Source organism: Melanotaenia boesemani, chromosome 9 (assembly GCF_017639745.1).
Source record: "Melanotaenia boesemani isolate fMelBoe1 chromosome 9, fMelBoe1.pri, whole genome shotgun sequence".
NCBI classification, from domain to species: domain Eukaryota; kingdom Metazoa; phylum Chordata; class Actinopteri; order Atheriniformes; family Melanotaeniidae; genus Melanotaenia; species Melanotaenia boesemani.
Window position 1 is genome coordinate 18,069,711 of NC_055690.1, and position 6,294 is coordinate 18,076,004.

Below are 6,294 nucleotides of genomic sequence, written 5' to 3' on the forward strand. Positions count from 1 at the left end.
CTGCTCTGCTGCTCCTGCCACCCTCACTACCTCTGATGGACTCAGAACCAGCCTGCCATTATTTTTCAAGGCAAGATGGTGGTAGCTCTTGACAAATGATGTTGGTACAGCATCATTTACCAAGCTGGTACAGAATACATCACATGGAAGCTTTCGAAGAACCTGGATGCCAAATCGTTGCATAGTATCAACAAAAGTGTTTTCTACCAGGCCTCCATCGTGGTCTAGGTATCTGTGGTCACATACAATAGCTAAAATGTTGGCAAATGGAGATGGAAGCTCTTCAGCAACTTCAGCAGAGGACATCTCACTGCAGACAGGGACAAGAGTCAAAGAGTTTATATGGCACATTTTAGGGTATCCAAAGATCCTTTACATGTGTAATAATAATAATAATAATAATAATAATAATATATTTATTCTTTGGAGATAATCCAGGAATCTGAAGACAGGTAAAATAACTCCATCTTTAAGTTTAACAATATGTCCTGTCTTGTCCAAATCCTCCGCCTTGAAGTGTTGACTTCAGATCACAGAGGAATTACTGCTAGTAAATCTCTCTCTTCTCACAGCAATTTCCAGTTTCTTCAGTAACTCCTCAATTTTGAGAAACCCTCACAAAGAAAAGACATTGGCGATGTGGGAGAGTGTACACAGAGACATTTTTACAAAGGAGGAGGTCGAGTTAGTTTTCTTCCTTCGAATTTAATCTGAAGTTCATCAGGTCATTATCCTAGTAGAAACAAATGTATTCTGAACCAACAAAAACATATTATGTTATTGTATGAAACTAGATGGAGATGGTATGAAACAGGACAAATATTTTCTTTTCTTTTCAAAGTTTTACACCAGTTTTATCATCTTATTGAAAGATTTTACATTCATTGCTAAATATCACTACATGTTGTCGTGCACGGGCTGCCTCCTTTAAATTCCCTTAAAACATTTCAGAGGGATTTCACTTCACATATCACATACATTTTATTTTGTAGTTTAATTCTCCTTGTGTATTGTGTTTTGGTTTGCTTCCTGTTCATTAGCTCACCTGGTTTGATTTTCTTGTTTACTTCGCCTGTTTCTAAGTAGTCACTAAGTGTATTTATAGCCTTTGGTTTTAGTTGTCCTTTGTCAATCATTCCATCCTGCGCCCATCTCCCTCCTGCCATCTCAGTCCTGCATTTGGTTCCACTTCTTCTTCAACTCATGACAGGCATTTAGTGCTTTTCTAATCTTTTTTACTACTAAAAATGCTTTATAATGCAAATCATAGTCAATTTATACTGCGCTACCTAGTCCATCCACCACACAATTACATACTAATGAACATCTTAGAGTTTAGTCTTGCTCAAGGACGCTATGACACAGTCTGGGTTGAAACACTAGTCCTGTGATTGGAAGATATACAATCTTCCTCAAGTATTTGAGCAAAACACTTATCTTTGTTTTTTTTTGTTTTGTTTTTTTTTCACTTTTTCTTCATTTTTAAAAAAGACAAGTTTGATTACATTTGTCTCATTTAAGCTTTTTTTTTTTAAGAAAGGGCCAAATAATTAAACATGCATTTAAAGGGTTGGGTCTTGCAATGGCTGAATGTTAGTTTTGGGCAGGTCTAGAGGTACTCAATTAACTTATAAAGAAAAGCAGAAAGAAGTACTGATGTGTGTATGATGGTTTTATAGCAGTTTTTGTGTGTGGACACTTTTGGCCTAGGTCACCAGAGTGTATTAAATTTGTGACGGACACAAGGGTTGATCTTCTAAAACTATTATGCAGAATAAGTTGGAATGCTGGTTTAAATAATTGGAAAAAAAAATAAAAAAAAAACATGCTTTGTTTAATAGAATCCAGATTTTTATATAACTTCATATAATGTTTGACAATTAAAAAATCACAGTCACTGTAATTTCTATTGATCATTTAGGAGAACAAAAACAAATGTATGTTCATAATAATTTGGAGCACTTTATATTACATTATATGCAGATTTTTTTCAAAACAACTTACAGCTTATAATAGATTAAATACAAAAATACAAATGAACACAATGATTTAATGTAATTTAAGCTTATATTTCACAAAGTGAAGCTTACAAATTTCATCCAGACAAGTGACTTTTCTAAGCTTGTGTAATATGTTTTTCCAGCATGTCTGTGTGCATTTCCCCTTTTAAAATATATAAAACTCCTTAATAATAACATCCCTCATTGTACTTTCAATATAATTATCAGTGATCATCATCATCATATTTGACAACAGCCACTTAGGATGGGATCTACTCTACAACCTCCTGTGTGCAAAGCTCCATTTACACCATGTTTGCCATAGTGTGTAATCTGATGAATGTGCCTCATACCACAGATCGGGTGTCTATTGCCATTTTTCTTGTAATGCGAAGATGGATGAGAACAGGAGGGGTTGATGGAAAGAAAACAAATGGCGGAAAATTCACATTTAACTAATTTGATATCCCAGTTTATTTAAAACAAAGAGCAATATAATCCAATTACATATTTTTAATGTTTCTGGGAGTATCCAGAAAGAGTCAGTGAAGAATTGCTATAAGAAATGAAAAATAAAACAACCCGTAATTAACCACTACAAAGTAAAAAAAGAAAAAAAAAAGATAAAAGGAAAGAAAGAAATTCAAATTGATTACTTAAAAACTGTTTTTTGCCAACTTTAGAATCAGTTGTTTTTTTCCAGTCATGTTTTACTAAAAACTGTATCTTACGTAATGTAGTTTTTGTCATATCATAGTTGTAATAAATGTTATAGCCATTAATAATGAGATGCAGACTTGTTAATGTTATTAACCACATATATGTTCAGTCAAAGGATGATCAGCATTTCAAACTGGACATTTCTTCAGGTTTGGATGAAAACAACATCTAGGGCATGTCCACAGAAATTTGTCAATAGACAATATTCACCAAAGTGCTGCAGTACAGCTGAACCAGAGCCTGTAAGGTGATAGTCTTTAACAGTCATGGTGGATCTTTGTCATTGGGCTGTAACCTTTAAGGCCCAAACAAGAGGTCATCACCTAATGTTCTTTTGAGCAGAACAAACCTTTTACTACATAACATTTGATTAACAGGGCTGACTGATTGTGTCTAAGCTTATAGTGACCCAGTAAGGGACAAATGAAACCTCAGCCTTTGATTTTCCACTCAGATTGTTTTTATGTTTTGTTTTTTGCTTAAAAATGTGTTTACAATGAGAAATTTCACAAACTAGAGTACTTAGGACATCATCCAGTGGGTTAACAGCCTTTTACAGAGATTGTGTTTGATTTACAGTTCTAAATATATACACTCTAAAAGGTTATATTTTTTTCTTTTTTTACAGAAATAATATGATTAGATGGATAGCTAGTGAATCAAACCATTGTTAACCTTTGTTACATGAATATGCAGTAAAGGTTCTTGCACCTCGTGGCAAGACAAATGCGAAAACATTTCTCCCACACACAAAGGAATGTAAAGATTTTGTGCTTCCTAGCTTTTGTAACTTTTGTAACTAGATATAATTTCAATTACACAGCAGACTTTTTTAAATCTAACCAACCGGTTATGTTTCACAGCGATGCTTACATTTTTTTCCCCCAGATTTGCCAGTTGTATTTTTAGTCATCCTTCAATTTACGATTCTCTTTTCATTCTGTTTGGTGTAAAATGTAGAACAGTGTGCAAGCAGTTCCTTAACAATCAGAACAGAATTGTAAGAGCAATTATAAAAAAAAGTAGGAATCTCTTTAGAGACTGAGAATTGGCAGAGAACACTCAGTTCACAGGAGGATACAAAATTAATTTTAAACTATCTTAAAAGCTCAAAGAATAAAGAGCTGAGACTGTATCAGTGTGATAACATGTAGACAGATGCATGTTTATATTTAGAGCTTCAGGGTTGCTATGTCAGGGTGAGAGACTTGTAATGGTCAGAGGAAGAAATGTTCAGAATCTGCATTTCTTTCAGCTGTGTTTATGTTATCATTAACTCTGAATATGACAGAATAATTTTTGACATGAAAGCCACCCTTGTAAATCAATAAATAAAGAAGCACGAGTAAATCTTTCAGCAGGATAATCATCTATTCATTTTCTACAGCAGCTTTAGAGATTTAAATCTTCTAGCTGTAAGGCAAAAGTACAAATCACTGCCATGCAGAATAATAATGAAAGCAAAACCACATTCCTATTGAAAGAAGATTTTGTCCAGGAGAAAATCTTACAATTCTTACAATGCCTCTAGCAGGCTTTCATGTCACTGAACACCTTTGGGATTCTAGGTCGAAAAAGAGCCACCTTTTATTCTGCTGTGCATCAACTCAAGGTTTTGCTAACTCATAAATGAAGGAAACTGATATCAGAAATCAAACATGCACTGGTTGGTTGATTCAGTGACCAGATTTCACTCAGTTCTGCAGCTAAAGGTTGGAAAGGTTATTACTTTAACATTGAAACTGTATGGAGGACTGAAACTATCAAAATCGAGAAGTAAATACTGAAATGTAAAAATGGCTTAATAAACAAATTGATATGAGAGGGGCGGTGTTTCAATGTGAGTCTTGGGGCAGTGAGCAGGTCACAGGCTCCAAGTGTACGGAGGTCTATGCAACCCAGCCTGGCTTTGCAGCTTGTGGCTTCGGGAGGGAGATGGACGTTTTGAGTGGGTGAACCCCTGCAGAAAGGAATTTTTAAAAGGAGATTGTGCAGGATCTTTATCCACACGAAATAGTCAACAGTCTTCAGTGACTGTGTAATTTTCACCTAAGAGAACTGTGCTAAGCCTTGAAAGACTGCCAACCAGCCAACATATATATATATATATATATATATGTATATACACTACCTTTCAAAAGTTTGGGGTCACTTTGCAATGGGATTCAATAGGGAAGTGACCCCAAACTTTTGAACGGTAGTGTGTGTGTATATATATATATATATATATATATATATATATATATATATATATATATATATATATATAGATAGATAGATAGATAGATAGATAGATAGATAGATAGATAGATAGATAGATAGATAGATAGATAGATAGATAAAGCCAAGTAGTTAGATTTTACAGTGTAAAGCTACAGTAAGTGCAATTGCACATACTTGACATCTATATCACTGACTTGACATCTATACCATTTAATTAACCCACCATCCCAACCACACATTGATGCTTTTATTGACTATTAATAGCAGATTTATTAATTTTTTTCATTTTTTTTTTCTTTTACTTTGGCTCAGTGAATGTTTTCAGAGACCATCTTTCAAATTTTTTAAAAGCCATTCTCCATATTTTGACCCTTCAGCTCTGCTTGAAAAGATAAGGACTGTTTTCTATTTTACTGATAGGATGCCATCACTAAACTGAGGAATTCATTATTTCTTCAATACACTGTATCCATCAGGTTTCTAAAATAACTTGCTGTTGTCTTAAGCACTGAAGAAAATCTCTTGACATAATGGTCATTTTTCCTCACACGTTAAGCATACAAGTCTTCTCTGCAAACCCACATTTGACCTTTATGATTTAACATCTTTCTCCCTGGAGTCTGACTGTCTTTTAGATAAAACCATTCATTGTTTGGCTCCAAGCTTTTTGTGGAATGGATACAGCACAGTGAGCAAAAACTCTGCTTCATTTCCTCGGCCCCAGTTTTTCTGGCTGTTCCTAAGACCAGTCTCAAGACTGTGCTTTTTCATTAAAGACCCCTAAGCTGTGCATCTGCTTTTCTCTTGTGGTAGTACCATAACTGGTCAGACTAACAGTTGCCCATTGTTGATTGTTTGCCCTAAAAGTCTTAGTGTGGGTCTCTATCTTGCTGGCCGAAGCAGATTCCTGCCCTACCAGTATCTGGTTTGGCCTAAAGTTGTCTCTTTGTTAAAGAAGGCTTTTTTCTTCCCCATGAGTACAAATTAATTTGTTTATTGTCTATTGCCACATTATCTTATTCAGGGTTGCATGAGAGCTAGAGCTTATCCCAGCTCCTATCAAGTGAGAGACTAGGTACATTCTGGAGAGGTCACCAATATGTCACTGGGCAATGTACACAAATGACACTATACTGGATTCAATAAAAAAAAAATTAAACCACTCATGCTCACAATCACTCCTAGGGTTAATTTAGAATGACTGATCAATCTAACATGCATGTTTTTGGGACTTCTACACACGCACACACACACACACACACACACACACACACACACACACACACACACACACACACACACACACATATATATATATATATATATTCAATTCAAATAATACAGTGTTGCT